General features: G+C 45.2%; 1 pseudogene; it reads left to right on the plus strand.

The window, feature by feature from the left end:
* Positions 1-1293: 1293 nt before the first annotated feature.
* LOC134480386 (PCNA-associated factor-like) lies at positions 1294-19166 on the plus strand (annotated as a pseudogene).
* Positions 19167-19313: the final 147 nt, after the last annotated feature.

Genomic DNA, 19313 nt, shown 5'->3' on the forward strand with positions numbered 1-19313 from the left:
CTGTATGTGATTTTAGTGACACAAATACATAACTTTTGGGGAAAAGCAGACAAACAACCATGTCTCTCTTCAAGCCCTTTGGAGTGACACCAGATCTGAGAGGAAACAGCTGAGTAGGTTGGAGGTGGCGACCAGCTGGTGTCTGGCCAGATTTATTTGATTTCTTCCTCTGTTCATTCACTTGTGGTTTCAGCACCTCCCACACGTAGTACAACACTTAAGGGGCCAAAGAAGAATTAATAGTTCTAGTTCCCATCTACTGAGAGCGTGCTATGGAATAAACAGGAGTGTTTCTCTAACCCAATGTACCTATGATAAATTACTATTATCCCTTGTATTGGCTGAAGGAGGAATCTCAGAATGGTTAAGCAAGCTGTTCACAGCTGCACAGCCTCCCCATATATATATGTACATACACACACACACACACACACACACACACACACACACACACACACACACGGATTATCATGTGCTACTGAGGCTGTGGGGACTCAAATCTGGGCAAGGGCATTCCCTAGAAAATCCAAGAGGTAGAGAGACCTGTTGATAATTGCTGCACTACAAAAAACGAGGTCTTAGAGCTGCGGTGGGGCCAAGTTTTAACTTTTGTCAGCAATCGACAGGCCTTGCTTGGCAGGTTCCTTCGCTCCTGGAAGCCTTAATTTGCCGAGTTCCAATTCAAGAGTAGGGGAGGGGGGGCTGGAGAGATGGCACTGACTGCACTGACTGCTCTTCCAGAGGTCCTGAGTTCAATTCCCAGTAACCACATGGTGGCTCACAACCATCTGTAATGAGATCTGATGCCCTCTTCCGGTGCGTCTGAAGACAGCTACAGTGTACTTACATATAAATAAATAAATCTTAAAAAAAAAAAAAGAGTAGGGGAGGAAAAAGCATGCATCTCTGTAGGAGTTACTGTGAGGACTAGATTACACGGAGAGAGACCAGTGTTATGCACCCAAAGCACAAAGGTGACCCAGGAGGGTCACCGCCTCCTGGTTCGAATCTTTAGGGCTAGTCGTACTTTAAAAAGAATCAGTGGGCTTTAGTAACCTTGTTCGTGCTAATGCACACAGTCCATGGAAAAGCTGCGACCCCAGGAACCAGCACAAGCAGCAGACAGTGGGGGAGTTGGGGGAGCGCTGACCCGGGTTGACCCCAGCCGGGGGGGGGGGGGAGAGAGAGAGAGAGAGAGAGAGAGAGAGAGAGAGAGAGAGAGAGAGAGAGAGAGAGAGAGAGAGAGAGAGAGAGAGAGAGAGAGAACACTCGCTATCGCGAGACCTCGCGAGATCTCCGACCGGAGTGCTGAAGTGAGAGGCGAGCCCAGCGGCGACAGTGCCTTTTAAGCTGGCGCGACTGTCGCGCTGGTCCACGGAAGTCTGGCTCACCCGCTGCAGTGGAGCTGGGTCTGCGGAGACCCGGGCATGGGGTTGGAATCCTGCAGCCCCCGTGGGCCTCCTGCCCACAGAGCTCCCGAAGAGCCCGTGCAGGGTTGCAGGTGACTGGCTTTCTGAACTCTCCTTCACCCAGGCCTTTAAGTGGCCATGGAAGGAGCCTTAGCCACATTCTCAAACGGTCTTATTTGTATACAATTATTAAAACGTAGTAGAGAGCCTAATATTGCAACCGCTTGAATTTGGGATCTGGGGACATCCAAGTGGCTTACGGGCACTTCGAAGAAGGGAATACTCTGAATTTGAGTTTAGTAGGATGTATTAATGTAGCGTGTATGCATGGACTTTATTACTAGTGTTTCCAGGGGAGACGTGGCCCGGAGGGACAGCCTCTCATCCACACTGAACTGAATTATGAACCTGATGTGAATGTGCTAGAGGTCCTTTGTACCTAGGCGCACAGCATCAGAATTGGGAAATAAAAAAGACTGCACAAAACAAAATGAAAATCCTTGACATCATAGATCATAGAGAAAAGAAGCTTGAGAAGAATTTTCCCCCAAATTAACAACTGTTTTGAAATAATAATTCAAACTAGCAATTCCATAAATTTCAACCCCTTTACTCTTTTGGCTACCAAGGGAGACTGTGGTCCAAAACTTAGGAAATTCCAGAAATAATTTATCGTTGAAACTTTTGTTTTAACTCTTTGACAACTTTTTATACATGTGCTGGCTGGTTCTTATGCTAACTTGACGCAAGCTAGAATCAGTTGGGAAGAAGGAACCTCGATTGAGAAAATGTCCCCACCGGATGGTGCGTTTTCTTGACTGTTGATTGACGTGGGAAAGTCCAGCTTGTGGACTTCGAGGCTTTAGGTGCTGTAAGAAAGTAGACTGAGCAAGCCACAGGAACAAATTTAAGTTAGTACCTACTCCTCCGCTGCCTCTGCTTCCGTTTCTGTCTTCCGGTTTTTACCTCGACTTTCACTGATGATGGACTGCAAACTGTAAGATGAGATCCAAGATGCCTGTCTTGGTTGTTTATCACAGCAATAGAAATAATTAACAATCATGAATGTGATGTATTTTTATAACCCACACCCTATCCCTAAGTAGGTGGGGCTTTGTTGGAGTGGGTGTGGCTTCATTGGAGTGGGTGTGGCTTCATTGGAGGAAGTGTGTCACTGTGGGTTAGGCTTTGAGGTCTCAGATACTCAAGCTGGCCCAGTGCCTGCCTGCCACCCTCCTCCGACCCTCCCGTTCCCCCTCTCCCTCCCCTCCCTCTTCTTCCTGTAAATCCAGATGTAAAACTCTCAGCTCCTTCTCCAGCACCGTCTGCCTGCATACCACCATACTTCCCACCACAATGATAATAGACTAAACTTCTGAACTGTAAGCCAGCCCTAGTTAAATGTTTCCTTATAAGAGTTGTCACAGTCATGGTGTCTCTTCACAGCAGTAGAAACTCTAACTGAGACAATGGTCATAACTTTTCTTTTTTTTTTTTTCTTTTTTCTTTTTTTCAGAGCTGGGAACCGAACTCAGGGCCTTGCGCTTGCTAGGCAAGCGCTCTACCACTGAGCTAAATCCCCAACCCTGGTCATAACCTTTCAAAACAAAAACATGGTTGCTGTTTCCTGGAATGGGCGGTATAGAACCATTTGTAGTTAAGGTTACAGGTGGGGTGTAGCCTGTTCTTGAGAAACAGGTTCAATGGGAAAAGAATGAACCCACTTTGTCATTATTGTAGGATGGCTTTAAAGCCTAAGATGGAGGCTGGTTCATCACCGGATACCCACACCCCAAGAAAAGTGACCCCCAGCCCACCCCGGTAGCCATTAACTGCAAGTAGTTCCTCATGAGTGTGGGGGCTCGTGTGCTCCTCCTCTGTGTGTGCTGGGAAGTTGATGGGTCCCATTGTGTGCAGGTGGCCACGGCTGCTGTGACTTAATGAAGTTACAGAACCCTGACATGTCCAGAAAACAGCACCTCCCAGCTCTCCTCCGTCCATGGGTATAACATTCTCCCAGCTTCCTCTTCCACAGGGTGCCCCAAGTCTCTGAGGTGGTAACATAGATGTCGTCTGTAGCACGCAACTACCTCTTCTCAGTGCGTTGAGCAGTTGTGAATCTTGGAATTAACTGCCCACTGTAGGAAGAAACGTCTGTGACTGAGGCAGGAGGCAGCACTAACCTATGGTGTTCTGGATAGTTTTATATCCACTTGACACAAGCTGGAGTCACCAGAGAGGAGGGAGCCTCAACTGAGGAAATGCCTCCTTAAGATCCAGCTGTAACACTTTTTCTTAACGAGTGATTGATGAGGGAAGACCCAGCCCACTGTGGGTTGGCTGATGGTCCTGGGTTCTATAGAGAGAAGGCTGAATAAGCCATGAGGAGCAAGCTTAAGCAACACCCCTTCATGGCCTCTGCCTCAGCTCCTGCCTCCAGGTTCCTGCCCTGTTCTGACTCTCTTCAGGGACGCACAGTGATGTGGAAGAAGCCAAATAAACCCTTTCCTCCCCGTGACTCACAGTATTTCTTCACAGCAATGTCAAAATCTACCTGAGACAGATGGATACCAACAAATACAAGCAAACATTTAGAAGGTACTTTGACATGTCTTTCCCACAAAACAACAATAGTAGTTTCCCTTCTAGGGGCTATGACTCCCTAGCCTAACTAGGTTTACGGTACCAAGCCTGAAGTTTTTCCTGTGGAGGGAGCCTCAAATCCAATTGGACCTTAGTTAATTATCCCATAATGCTCGTACCACTAATTCACCAGTGGGAAATCCATAGACTTCTGTTTGGTTTGTTGGCTTTTCTGTCTCTTTTTTTTTTTTTTTTTTTTTCGGAGCTGGGGACCGAACCCAGGGCCTTGCGCTTGCTAGGCAAGTGCTCTACCACTGAGCTAAATCCCCAACCCTGGTTGGTTGGCTTTTCGAGGCAGGGTTTATTAGTGTAGCCTCAGCTGTTCTGGAACTTGCTCTGTGGACCAGGCCTCTAACTCAGAGATCTGCCTGCCTCTGGAATCAATAGTGTGTGCCACTACCTAGCTGGGAAATCTATAGTTTCAAATAACTCTTACTAGTCTTATTATTAGTTGTTAGTATCTTGTCAATCTGTGGTCTAGGGTTCATTTATTCTACCCACATAGAAATTATAGTTAAAAATCTGTGATGGTATATGCCTTTAATTCCAGTACTTGGGAGGTAGAGGCAGGAGGATTAAAGGCCCCAAAGCGAATTTGAGGTCAGCCTGGGATACATGAAACTTATCTTAGGATGGGAGGCGGAAGAGAAAAGAAAAGCAAATACAAGAATAAATTGTGAGTCAATGAGGAAACATTAGCCAGTGCTGGCAATCCTGGCCTTTAAGCACTCAAGGTCTAGAGGCTGGACTCCATTAAGCTCTGAGGTAGGGGCCTAGGTTACAGAATTAGAGTCCAGAAATTTATGGGCACATCTTGAAGGCTTAGCGTTCTGGCTTTTAAGCCCGGCATTTGGCAGCCACTGTGAACCGTTGACTTGAGCAGCACTGGGAGGCAGCAATGGGCAACAGCGAGTGATTGAAGGTAGTGGCTTCCTTCTTGAACAGGCCTCTCGGGGTTGGGGTTTAGCTCAGTGGTTAGAGCGCTTGCCTAGGAAGCGCAAGGCCCTGGGTTCGGTCCCCAGCTCCGGAAAAAACAAACAAACAAACAAACAAACAAAAAACCCAGATTCACTTGAACAGGCCTCGCACTGCTCAAGTACAAGGATTGCGTCTCTGGGACTAGGGTGTTGAGACCCTTGACCCTTAAAACCTGGCTTCTCCCTAGCACTAGGGCCTGCAACCTCTTGTCCCTAAGCTTTTCTCAGCCCTCAGCTCCTCTGTTTCCTGTAGTTTCTGACCTGACCACTATCTAGAATTCCTTAGCTGTCTTCTCAAGACTACTGCTGCTGTGCTCCTGCAACTGCTGTGCCCACCGACAGCGCTCTGCCGCCATGTTTGTCACCCTCTCTTGGTATTACGAGCTCAGCTTATTCCATGAATTATGAAGGTCAAAAGTAGGCAAGGAAAGGCCACTGGAGAGAAGCTGCTTATTGGGCCTAATGTTGCAGCACGGCGAAGGGGTCAGCAGGGAGGTGTCTACCCAGTGACTCACAAAGTTAGTCTAAGGGCCTGCTTGCATAGCTAGAAGGAGGTCTGTCAGTTACTGTCCTCCTCGCTGTGACTAAATACCTAGCAGAAACAGAGGGGCAGGGCTTAGTTTGACTTTGTCACAACCAGGAACGCACGGCAGAGTGGCTCTTCTGTGACAGGTTGTGGTGAAGGCTTGTTCATGTGGTTACCAACCAGAAAGCAGGGATGTCAGGCTGGTCTATAACTCTCAAAGAACCACCCATCTGTGACCCATATCTGCCAGCCAGAGCCAACTCCTGAAGATCCCACCACCTTACACAACAGTGCTAGCATCTGGGACAAGATGCCATTAAAAAACATGAACCTCTGGGCGACATTTCAGGTTCAAAGCATAACGGAACAGATCAAGTCTATCTGTGCCAAACATGCGAGTCCTTCATTCAGACTCTGAGCCACATTCCTATCAGTCACAGCAGCCCCTAATAAAAGCAGAGGAGTGCATTTTTTTTTAAATTTATTTTTTTTTAAGATTTTATTTTATTGTATATGAGTACACTGTAACTGCCTTCAGATGCACCAGAAGAGGGCATCAGATCTCATTACAGATGGTTGTAAGCCACCATGTGGTTGCTGGGATTTGAACTCAGGACCTCAGGAAGAGCAGTCGGTGCTCTTAACCACTGAGCCATCTCTCCAGCCCGAGGAGTGCATTTATACCAGCAACTGTCCACTTCTTATACCGCCAGGGCAAATAGTCTCTTCTGGCCTGAGTGGAAATGGCTGTAGGGTCTTTTAGAATTCACCAAGGTCTGTGATGATAAAAAGTCTGGGGCAAGCTGTTTTGAAGCAATCACAAATGGGAAATTGCATTCTAGACCTGGAGTTGTCTGTCTGTCAGCAGCAAACAGCTGTGGTTCCTGTATAGCTTCCTCAAGGTACCTACGGAGTGTTCCGAGTAACTGCTGCTGGATAGAGACAGTTTGCCTCACTGCTTGGAAGACAGTCCTTTGGCCAAGACAACTGACACACCAGGGAAGGGAATAAAAACCATTAATTAGAGGGTGGTTACAATAAAAGCTTATTGTCAACATTTTTAAAATGTTTATTTAATATATGTGAGTACACTGTAGCTGTCTTCAGACACCCCAGAAGAGGGCATCAGATCCCGTTACAGATGGTTGTGAGCCACCATGTGGGTGCTGGGATTTGAACTCAGGACCTCTGGAAGAGCAGTGAGTGCTCTTAACCGCTGAGCCGTCTCTCCAGCCCTATTGTCAACATTTTAACAGCAGTTTAACAGTATCTCACAGGGCCCCTTAGCTGCTACTCCAGTACCTCAGTGAAATGTGTCTCATTGTGACTGATTTAGAAATTAAAATTTATTAAAGGTATGTGTATAGTGAGGGAAACAGTGTGCAGAGGGATGGGTACCGTGGGCAGCCTCAGGAACCACGGGGCTGTAGATTATCCCCTGAGGATAAGGGCTGCACTGCTGTAATAACATGTTTTGATCAATCATGAGAGAGAAACTGAATGAGCTTCCTATTTCCTCCATAGAAAATAACGTAAATTGTGGTTGTTATTAAAGAGTCACTAAAGATGGAACTTAGAAAGATGACTCAGAGGTCAAGAGCAATTCCTATTCTTCCAAAAGACCTGAGTTTGTTCCAAGCATCCACACTGGGCAGCTCACATCTGCCTGTGACTTCCAGCTCCAGGGAATCCAGAGAAGTGGAAACTTCCAGTTTATTTGGGAAGTTAGTTATGTCAAACGATGTTTTGCTGGGGCATACAGGTGAAAGGGTCTCTTGATAAAGCAGACATGTGAAAGAATGTTTTCCTGAAGCAGACACAGGTGAAAGGATGTTGTGATATTTCAAACACGTGAAAGGACCCAGGATGAAGAGTATAAATACCACCCCACAGACGGTGGGAGATGAGCACTGGGCACTGGTTTGGCTTGCTCCGCTTCTGAGTCCCACATGCCTGCCAGCCAGGATAAGAGCCCGCTGTGGTCACGGAAAACCGTTTGTTGTCCTCAGGGCTATTAGCACAGGGCCTCTAGAGTAGGATGTGGGGGTGCACTTGAGCTTGAAGCTACTCCAGAGTTCTTATCCAAAACTGTAGGACTGCTGATCTGGTTTGCATCTGGGGAGTATCGTAGAGTTTCCATCAACACACAGCTACCTGTTTTCATCGTGGGCCACCTGTATTGTCTTTTCTTTTACTGTAAAATCCTGCAGTTCTTTACTCCGATACGTCACTAAGGACATGCATGTATTGGTTTGCTTTACATAGTGTCGTTGAGCTCAACTGGTGGTAATGACACCATTGAGAGAAATTTGTCCAAGAATTGCTTGTGAGGCCCCTTCAGCAGCTTGCGGCTTCTGCAGCCTCTCCTCAGACTGGTTGGTGTTCGTGCCTGACGAGAAGACTGGACTGTAGCTGCCAGTTCATGTGTGGTGTCTGCCTGCCCAGAAGACTGGACTGTAGCGGCCAGTTCATGTGTGGTGTCTGCCTGTTGAGAAGACTGGTCTGCAGCTGCTGAGCTGTATTTGGTGTTTGCTACAGGACTGCACTGCTGAGAAGGAAGATCAAGCTCGCCCCCAGAGAACTATTGCTAACAGGTCCACTCCCCCATCTCCTAATAACTTTTCTCTTCCACCACCTCTGCTGGGTGGTGGGCTAGAGGAGGGGTTGAACCCTTATTAAAAGTAGGCTGCAAAAATATATGCCTAAAATCCAGTGCCCTCTTCTGGCTTCTGTGGGTGTCTGCACTCATGTGCCTTATACGCACCCAGACACACATACACATAAAGATAAATACAAAAAAGATTAAAGAAGGTGCTGCTTAGCCCAGTACAGTGGAGTGCGTCTGTTGTCCCAGCTGCTTGAAAGGCCTGAGAGTTGAGGCCTGAGAAACAGCCGGCCAGATCCTGTTTTAAACAAAGATTGTGTGGTGTTTCCTGTATGTGTTAACTCTCAGGTCTGGGGCTTTGGGTGCAAGTTTTTACTTTTATATGTAAACATTCAGATGTGTATCTACTTTTGTATTTTTGTGCTTATATCCTCCCTGTGACTCCCTCTCCCACTCCTAGGTGGTTCCTCTGTGTCGCCCTGGCTGTGCTGGAACTTGCTTTGTAGACCAGGCTGGCTTCTACTCGAGATCCTTCCGTCTCTGGGGTTACATGCGCCACACTGCCCGGCTGTGCATATTTTTTTTTAAGGAGCTCATTGAAATTCTGTGAGTTCTGGCCTAACAAAATTTAAACGTCTGTCTCCCCCTGACATCTCTCAGTAGTGCAGGGCATGTGTTTCGTCTCTTCATATCATGATGGACACCCAGAGAAGTTACATTGCTTGCCCATGGTTTTGCCTGTGGCTGGAAAAAACTCAACTAGTAACCAACCTTTCAGTTTTGAGTTCAGACATTTAGTTACACCAGTAGTAAGCACTTATTCCAGAATTTCCCACTGTCTACGTGTCCTGGCTTGGGTTTTAGGTTGTGCGGTTGGAATGAGAGGCCTGGTAAAACTACAAGGGAACACTTTGTGTTTTCTGTCATGTGCAGCCTCTTTTTGTCCTCCTTTCTCCTCCAGCAATGGGAGGCATCTGGTGGGAGCTGAGAGCTATGAATCTTCCCTCTGTCAGGGCGAGCAATTCTTGAACAGACTCAGAATGGACCGGTGAGCAGTGAGCCGGCTGTGCGTGAATATGCATAGGAACATGTCTTTGTTACTTTTTAAGCCAAGTGTATTTTGGGCCTGTTTCCCTGGAGACATGGGGCGGAAGGAGAGGCCTTGCTGAGACTGGTGGAGTTCGCGACTTGCTTTCCAGCCCCCTCCAGCCAGTCTCAGACTCCACCTGCACTGAGTTTTCCAAGGTCACTAACTTTTCTTTGTTACAGAGTCCAACTTTTTAAGCCCTGATCTTTCCAGGCTTTCTCCAGCTGGCAGCGTTCTTTTCAAATGTAAATCTGATCCACCTTCTTCTAAAACCCTTCTATAGCCCCTCACTGCTCTGTAGTGAGACTGAAACAATTGGTTGCAGACTCCCAGTGTCCTCCCAGTGCACACTGGGAGCTTTCTTTTCTCTGATGAACCTGTGAACCTTGCTCCTCCTCGACACTGGACTTTTGCACGCATTCCTTCAGTCACTATTTAATTTTACTTACCATTTGTGAGACTTTGTTTGGTGTTGGAAGTTACAACAGCGGATAGAGCAGTCAACTGCTGGTAAGAATCCCGGGGAAAGATGTTTGCAGCCAAACCTGATGATGGTGGAAGGAATGAACTGACTCTTAGGCACATACATACATACATACATACATGTAAGAAAAAAGGCAAAAACCTTATCATTTTGGAACTTTCTATCAAAAGTGTTTAGTTTTCTAAAATGTTCTTTCTTTTATTTCTGTAAATATTTAGTCTCTCTCTCTCTCTCTCTCTCTCTCTCTCTCTCTCTCTCTCTCTGTGTGTGTGTGTGTGTGTGTGTGTGTGTGTTTAGGTTAAGGAGTCTGGTTCACCTTCTACCATGTGGGTTCTGGGGATCACCATCAAGCTTGGCAGAGAAAGCTTTTACCAGCTGAACCACTTTGAGACCAATATCTTTTGATCTTTGTTTTTGTTGTTTTGTTTGTTTTTTGTTGTTGTTGAGACAGGGTTTCTCTGTGTAGCAGAGAACTGGCTAGCCTGGAACTCACTCTGTAAACCAGGCTGGCCTTGAACTCAGAGATTTGCCTTCCTCTGTTCCCCAGTGCTGGGATTAAAGGTGTGTACAACCAAGCCTAGCTGGTTTTTTGTTTGTTTGTTTGTTTGTTTGTTTTTGTTTTAATGGTAAGAAGTTTGGTATTTACTGATGTTTAATAACTTTATTGACATAATTCCCATACTGTAAAACTTACATATAACATATACAATTCAATTTAGAACATTCAATTTTGCAGCTGTCACATTTGAGAATGTTGTTACCCCAGAAACTTTGTACTCATTTATAGTGTTCTGCTGCTGTGAAGAGACATTATGACCATGGAAACTCTTGTCTAGAGAGCATTTAATTGGGGCTCACTTACAGTTTCAGAGGTCTAGTCTATTATTTCTGTCGGTTAAGGTCAGTGTGTTGCTCCTGCACAGAACCCTAATGTAGTGCTGTTTAAAACATTGTAATTCCAGCTCCTGGGATCTGACACCCTCTCTGACCTCCACAGGCATGGTACACATATGGGAAACATTCATGCACATAAAGTAAAAACAAATAGATTTTAGAAAGAGAAAAACCTGAATTGGACCATGAATATTTAGCATGACCTGTGTCTTGCTAATAATAAATTGTTTGGAATTGAAGGAATTGGTCCTATTTCTTCTTTTTTTAAAAGACTCATTTATTTTATGTATATGAGTACACTGTAGCTCTCTTCAGACACACCAGAAGAGAGCATTGGATCCCATTACAGATGGTTGAGAGCCACCATGTGGTTGCTGGGATTTGAACTCAGGACCTCTGGAAGAGCAGTCGGTGCTCTTAACCGCTGAGCCATCTCTCCAGCCCACTACTTCTTCATTTAAATGTGGTCAAAGGCCGTCAAAGCTTAGGGTCTCCTCGGTGGGAATGTTTTAGCTATGCATTCAGTTTCTTGAACAATGGTTGAGCTCTGGTTTCTGTTGCTGAGAGACTCTTGGCAGTTTTAGAATCTGTTGGGGCGAATGCATCTTTTATTTCTAATATCAGTAATCCGAGGCTCCCATCCATTTCTCCTGACTAGTGTGGTGTGCTGGTTAGATTTTTTTGTCATCCTGACACAGGCCAGGGTCATCTGGAAAGAGGAAACTTAAATTGAGGAAAAAACTTCAAACCAGTGGCCTGGCATTTCTTGACTAATGGTTGATGTGGAAAGGCCCAGCCTGCTGGGGGTAGTGCCACTCCTGGGCAGGCGGGCCTGGGAGATGTAAGCAAGCAGCAGACTGAGGAAGCCACGGGGGGGTGGGGGGCAAGCCGGGAACCCCGGAACCCAGGAAGCAGCCCCTCCACGGCCTCTGCTTCAGCTCCTGCTGCTAGGTTCCTGCCTTGACTTCCTTTCATGAGACACTAATCACGACTTGTAAACCAAGTAAATCCTTTGCTCCCCAAGTTTCTTGGTCGTGGTGCCTTATCGCAGCCACAGAAAGCATGCCAGAGTATTTCCTGAGAAGTTTGTCAGTTTGTTGATATTTCTCAAAAGAAAAAACTTTCAATTTGATTTTTAGCTGTTAATTAAAATTTTTTCCTGTTGAGTTTAGAAATGATTGGACCCATTTTAAATAATTTATATCTGTATTGAGATTTTACCTTTTTGATTTATTATTATTATTATTATTATTATTATTATTATTATTATTAGCAGTAGTAGTAGTAGTAGTAGTTTTTTTTCAAGACAGGGTCTCACTAAGTAGCTCTGACTGTCCTGGAACTCACTCTGTAGATCAGGCTGGTCTTGAACTCACAGAGCTCTGCCTGCCTCTGTATCCTGAGTGCTGGGATTAAAGCCCAGGCCGCTATTATGACTTGCACTTTCCTATTTTTAGTTTATTGATTTTTCCCCTTCTGCTCTCCATTTCTGTTCCTTTTTATTTCCAGTTTTACACCATGTCGTGTGGCTTCTCATCTTGTGATGGAAGCTGGCATTGATTTGAAACCTTTTAGCAGCTCTAATATAGGTGCTAGAGCTGAGGTGCGGCTGGCTTGGTGGGCCGCTGGCCTTGCATTCTGGAAGCTCTGCTATCAGTTGGCAGCGCAATATAAATACAGTTATACAGCGTGATACACATCTGTACCAGCACTCAGGGAGTAGAGGCAAGAGAATAAGAAGCTCAGGGTTATCCTCGGCTAACCATAGTGAGTTAAAGGATAGCCTGGGTTACATGAAAACCTGTCTCAAAAACAAACAAACAAACAAGTAAGCAACAACAACAACACTCGCCTCGAACTCACAATCCTCACACTTCATAAGCCTCTTGAGTGTTGTGATTACCCTGTGTGCCAAATACCTACTGCATGTTTCCTTTTTTTTTTTTTTTTTTTTTTTTGGAGCTGGGGACCGAACCCAGGGCCTTGCCCTTGCTAGGCAAGCGCTCTACCACTGAGCTAAATCCCCCAACCCTGCATGTTTCCATTTTTATCCAACTCAAAATACTTTATAATTTCCCTTTCAAGCTTTTATTTTACTCACAAGCTATTTATAAATACACTATTGCTAATTAATTTCCAAATATTTGGAAGTTTTCTAGAGAGCTCTTTGTAAATGGTGTCTAATGTGATTCCAGTGTGATTAGAGACTATGCATTGTATGGCTTGAATAATTTTAATAATAATTTAAATTGCTTTATGCTTGAAATATGATCTGCTTTGGTCGAGCTAGTTGGTAGTGTTCTCCTAGAGTTCTGTGAGTTTCTGCCTGCTTGTTCAATCAGCTATTGAAAGATACTGAACTAGCTGAAGAGAGAGAGCTGTACCTGTGTCTATTTTTCCTTGTGGTTCTATCTTTTGGGATCACGCATTTATTTTTTTTTAAAGATTTATTTATTTATTTCATGTATGTGTATACACTGTCGCTGTCTTCAGACACACCAGAAAAGGGTGTTGGATCCCGTTACAGATGATTGTGTTTGCTAGGAATTAAACTCAGGACCTCTGGAAGAGCAGTCATTGCTCTTAACCGCTGAGCCATCTCTCCAGCCCAGGGATCAAGCATTTAAAACCACCATTAGTTACATAAACAGTTGGGCCGTTATGTCACTTGATGAGCTGGCTTCTTTATATCACTCTAAAACAATCTTCTTTGTTTTCATCCCCGTCCCCAAGTCTATTTTATCTGATGTTAGTATAGCCACATGGTTTCCTTTTTGTGTTGACATGGTATCCTTTTAGCTTTAACTGGTTCCCTTGGTCTTTTCTTTTTTAACCTTAAGTTGCATGTGTTTATGCCAGAGGACAACTCTGGGGATTGGGGGACTCTGTTCTCTCCTTTCACCGTGTGGGCCCTGGGGTAGTCAAGCCTTGTGGCAGGTGTCTTTCAGCACTGAGTCATCTTACCAGCCTTGTCTCTTTATATGTAGAATGTGTTTCCAGCCCACAGACATCAACTACGCAGGGTTCATAGGGGCTCACAGGCTGAAGTGACGCTCACAGAGCCTGCATGGGTCTAACCTAGGTCCTCTGCATGTGGATTGTTAGCTTGGAGTTCTTGTGGGAACCCTAATAGTGGGAGTGGAGGTGTCTCTGACTCCTGGTCTGCTCTTGGGACCCTTCTCCTCCCACTGGGTTGCCTGTCCCAGCAGCCTTGATCCGAGGGTTTGCGCCTGGTCTTATTGAATCTTATTATGCTGTGCTTGGTGCATACCCCTGCCCTTTTCTGAAGGGAAATAGAGGAGTGGGTCTGAATGGGAGGGGAGGGGGAGGAGAGTAGGAGGAGTGGAAGGAGGAGAAACTTTGGTCAGGATGTATTGAAAAAAAAACTTTTGAAAATTCAGATGAAGAAATCCCAAGTCTCTGTCATTAGTAACTAGTGAAGTAGAATATACTGTCACGAGTATTTATAAGTTTTATATGAGAATTTATGTTCTGAAAAGTTTGAAATAGTTGGCATTTGTAGTAAGCAAATATATTACATGCATTTTACTAATATAACCATATAGGGGCTGTTAGAAAGACAAGCATTTGATTAAAAAATGAGACCCACTACTCTTTTTTTTTATTCATTTATTATATATAAGTACACTGTAGCTGTCTTCAGACACACCAGAAGAGGACATCAGATCTCTTTACAGATGGTCCTAAGCCACCATGTGGTTGCTGGGAATTGAACTCAGGACCTCTGGAAGAGTAGTCGGGTGCTCTTAACCACTGAGCCATCTCTCCAGCCCAAGACCCACTACTCTTAGGAGAACTCATAACTTTAAAAAATATAGATAAGAAAATCAATAAAATTGTTTTTTATAATTCAAAAATATAAAAAATAAATAAAATGTGCTTCTTTAAGATAATATATAGTTGAGTCTTGGAGTCTGAAATTTTCCATCATTTGATAAGTTCATTACATTTAATGTGATTTTATGATATGGTTAGTTTTATCATTACTCTGCTGTGTTTCTGTTTGTCCTATCTGTTCTCTGTTCCCGCTCCTCTTTTTTCACTGGCTTATTCAGTATAGACTTTGGGTGGGGGAGTGTATTTGTTTGCTTGTTGCAAACATCTTGCCTTGTGGCACTGGCTTGCCTGGCCTCAAACTCACCATGATTCCTCTGCCTCAGCCTCCTGAGTGCTGGAACTGTTGGTGTACCGCCATGCCTTCCCATGATTTACTTTTCTAAGGCTGTGAAAAATACTTGACAAATGCAACGTAAGGGAGAAAGGGCTTGATCATTTTTAGGTTCTTGTCCAGGTGAGACATCTGCAGTTGGGGAGTCGGTGAAAGTTGTCTCTTCCTGCGTGAACATGGTGTGGACCAAAGCAAACCTCGGCCCAGGAGCCTACAGAAAAGCGGTGGCTTTAAGCCCCAGGAAGGTGCTGGGCTCCTCCACCTTTGTCACAATTCTTCAAGTTCATGGAGAAAAGCTGAAAATAAGTATGTTGGAGGTAACCCAGTCTGTGTGCGCCCAGCTCCCAAGGGACAAAAAGGCATCGGGGACTTCTTCAGGCCGTCCCCAAAAGATTCTAAAAAGGAGAACCAGATTCCCGAACAAGCAGGAAGCAGTGGCTTAGGAAAAGCAAAGAGAAAAGCGCGTCCTTTGCAACCTGATCACAGCTGTGGTGAAAATGAATAGAACTTACTCATCTGAATAATGTCTTCAGTCTACTTACATATTTATCCAATTGGCTTGTTAATAGGCATTTAATTGAAAAAAAAAAAGAGGCTAAAATTTAACCATTCAAAAGAAACCAGCTATAAAAGTGGAGAACTTTTATAATTTGTAAATTTGAATTGCATGCTTGATTTATGTCATATGCTCTTTCTTTTACCTGTGAAGCTTCTTCCTAAAATCAACATTACATGATGCTCTAATCTGCTGTCTCTGCTTAGATTTTTCTACTGATGCCCTCTTATGGGCATTGATTATGGAAATAGTGCCACATTGTTAGGGTATGTTTGCTTTAAAGTTTTGACTTAGTCTTTTTTACATAAAAAGAATCAATATTAAAAAAGGGAGAAAGGGCTAATTTTGGCTCACAGTTTGAGGGTACAGTCCATGAGGTCGGTGTGGTCATGGCGGCAGGAGTGTGAGGCCGCTAAGACATTACATCCGCAGTCAGGAAGCAGAGAGCAATGGCTGCTGGTGCCCACTCTCTCGCTGTCTCTTTTTATTTTGCCCAGGACGATAGCCTGTGGCTAGTACAACTCACATTTAGGGTAGGACTTCCTTCCTCAATGACCTAATCTAGATAGTCCTTCATGGATAATGGATCTGCTCAGATCTGTGCCCGGCCCCCCATATACAAGTAAACAAAATACATAAAATTGTCGCTCGAGAATCTGAAGCTTGGGGTGGCACATGGGAATAGTTCCCACCTGTGCTGTAGAGGGCCTTTCGTTCAGATACCTGCCCCCCTAAGGAGCACCCCCAGACACCATGATAGGCGTTGACGATATTGCTTTTACCAGAGAAGATTTTGGGAGAAGAAATACCATAGATGCCGACAGCAACCAACATCTGAAAGTGTCATATTTCTGGCCCACTTGGAAGGAAGAGGGAACTACCAGCAGGCACCACACAACTGCACTCTCCCACACTCTGCAGCAGACTTCCTGTGAAGGTGATGTGCCAGGCACAATGTGCAGAGACACTGGCCTGAAGAGGAAGAAGAGGCGTCTATCCTCAAGCACACTGTGGGAGACAGGCGTGTGGGTGGATGAGGCAGAGTTCTCTGGAGGAACAGAACAGTCAGAACGCATACGAATTATAAAGCTGGATGTCCTTACAGTGGCTTTCATGATCCAGGCTGAGCAGGTCAAGGGTAGCCTGGGAACGGGTGCCCGCCTAGTCACTGAGTCAGAAGACAGCAGTCCTGATGTGCAGAGGCCTGGAAGATTCCAGAGAGCTGCTGTGCTTCATTAGAAGGTCAGATTAGAAGCTGGGTATGACTTCAGTGGAGTAGCGGTGGTGGCAGTGGGCAGCGGTGGCAGTGGCGGCAGTACATGCTCTCGAGAGGCAAAGGTCTGCAGGTGATGCTGCTTTTTTGTTTGAGCTCATTTTATCCAAGGGCCATTCCTTGGAAAGTGCCATCCACTATGAGGGAGGGTCGTTCCCCACTCAGCTAATTAGTTTTGGAAACACCTTCACAGGCTGGTCCAGAGGTGTGTCTCTTAGTTAATTCCATAGCCCATCAAGCTGGCAATTAAGGTTAACCATCCCAGTGGGTGACTGTGTTCCTAGCAGCTGGTACTATGAATTGAGAATTCTCTTTGGGAGTGCCACGATACTGTTAAATGGGGGAGAGGGCACTTCAGATCTTAGGGAGGACCAGCAGATTGCCAGGGGGAGATGGGGAGAAAAGACACGAGAAAAGAAAAGAGAGGACGGTTTGTGGAAGGACAACCAAGCTGCAGATATTATGTAAATTCCGAAGCTGAGGCTCCTCATGGATAACCTAGCAGTCTCAGACAACGGTAAGGGTTGTGGGGATCTACTGGGATTCAGGGTTGGAGGCTCGTGTTGGAACCAGTTCACATGATTGGGTTAACAGACTACTGGTTTGTTTGCTGGACATGGTGGTGCACGCCTTTAATACCAGCACTTGGGAGGCAGCGGCAGGAGCTTCTCTGTGAGTTCAAGGCCATGTCTACATAGTGAGTTCCAGGATATCAAGACTACATAGTGAGACCCTGCACACATGTATACACGCACATGCTCGCACGCACGCACACACACACACCTTTTGTTTATTTTGTTTATTATTTTAGGTTTTATGTACATTTTTATTTGTGTGTGTGTGTGTGTGTGTGTGTGTGTGTGTTTGCACGCACTCTCATGCATTGTCTGTCTGTGTGGAGATTTGTGCATTTGAGTGTAGTGACATTAAAGGCCAGAAGAGGACTAAATCCCTTGGCGCTGGAGTTACAGGCAGTTGGCAGCTGCCTGCCATGGTTCCTCTGCAACGATGTTGTATGCATAACCACTGAGTCATCTACCAGACCTTCATCTTTGTGTCCTGATGCAGAAACTCTGGAAACACCCACCACCGTTTCTGTACTCCGGTTAAGGTACAAAGAAGAGTCAAGCACATTTGGGGAATGGGACTGCGAATTGATACAACTCTATAGGAAACATTGCACATAATATAAACCAGGAATTTTACTTCCAGAATTTGATCTTCAGCCTCATGCACTCATGTGGAATGTCTTATGTGCAAATCACATCCTTGTTCATCAGAGTAAATACTGGACAGCAATGTTTGTCACGGGAGGACCAGCTGTGTACATTACACTCTTTTAAATGGAATATTATTCTGTATAGAAAAAGCCCCAAGGACTAGCATAACTCTGTGCTGGGATTGGTTTCCAGGGGCAGGGATAGGCCTCAGCAGCAGAATGCTTGCTTAGCATGTCGAACCCTGGGCTTCAGTCCCAAGGCCAAATGCACTGGGCATGTGGCACATGCCTCCAGTCCCAGCATTCTGGAAGCAGTGGGGCAGGAAGTTCAAAATTATCCTGTATTACAGAGAATTTGAAGGCAGCCTTGCCTGGATACTCCGTCTGATGTTTCATCCAGAATAATTTATTAAAGAAGAAAAGAAGTGGAGACTGTTTATTTACTTATTTATTTATTTAAATGTGTTACTATGGAGATGGGAGGCAGAGATAGGAGAGTTGATTCAAAGCTTTCCTATGCCGCACAGTAAGAGAAGAAACGAGATTCTGCCTTAAAAAACAAGGTGGAGGGTTGGGGATTTAGCTCAGCGGTAGAGCGCTTGCCTAGCACTCGCAAGGCCCTGGGTTCAGTCCCCAGCTCTGAAAAAAAAAAAAAAAGAAAAAAGAAAAAAGAAAAAAAATTAAAAAAAAAACAAGGTGGAAAAGAACCAACTCTTCAAAACTAACTCTGACCTCTATCTGAGCCGCACTTCCCCAAAAACATAAAAATAAACAAAACAGATTAAAGAAGGAAGAAAGGAAGAAGAAAGGAAGAATGAATGAAGGATAGAAAGAACTTGGTCCTATGTAGAGTTGAAACTTTAGAACCCTGGGCTGCTTGACCTCTAAGACTCCTTATGATACGTGACAAGAATTCCATTGATTCAATATAGGTCTAAGGTCTGAGGAGACCTCTGAATTGGGTCTAGAATGATTTGGAAAAGAGTATGAGGCCGGTTCTGGTGGCACAGGCCGGTAGGATTTGCTGAAGGAGGCAGAGGCAGGAGGATCTGGAGTTCGAGGCCAGCCTGGGATACACATTTTGGGGCTGGGGATTTAGCTCAGTGGTAGAGCGCTTACCTAGGAAGCGCAAGGCCCTGGGTTCGGTCCCCAGCTCCGGGGAAAAAAAAGAACCAAAAAAAAAAAAAAAAAGAGTATGAAGCCTCTGACCTACAGAACTTCTCGTCTGCCCCACGTGAGCACACACACCCCAGCTGCAGAGGATCCTGCCAGTCATAAGATGATGTGAGGGTGTGTGAGGGTGTGTGAGGGTATGTGTGTGTGAGGGTATGTGTGTGTGAGGGGGTGTGAGGGGGTGTGAGGGGGTGTGAAGGTATGTGTGTGAGGGTGTGTGAAGGTGTGTGAAGGTGTGTGAGGGTGTGTGAGGGTATCTGCAGAGATGCAAGTTGGCA

This window comes from Rattus norvegicus, chromosome 9 (assembly GCF_036323735.1).
Source record: "Rattus norvegicus strain BN/NHsdMcwi chromosome 9, GRCr8, whole genome shotgun sequence".
In the NCBI taxonomy this organism is placed as follows: Eukaryota; Metazoa; Chordata; class Mammalia; order Rodentia; family Muridae; genus Rattus; species Rattus norvegicus.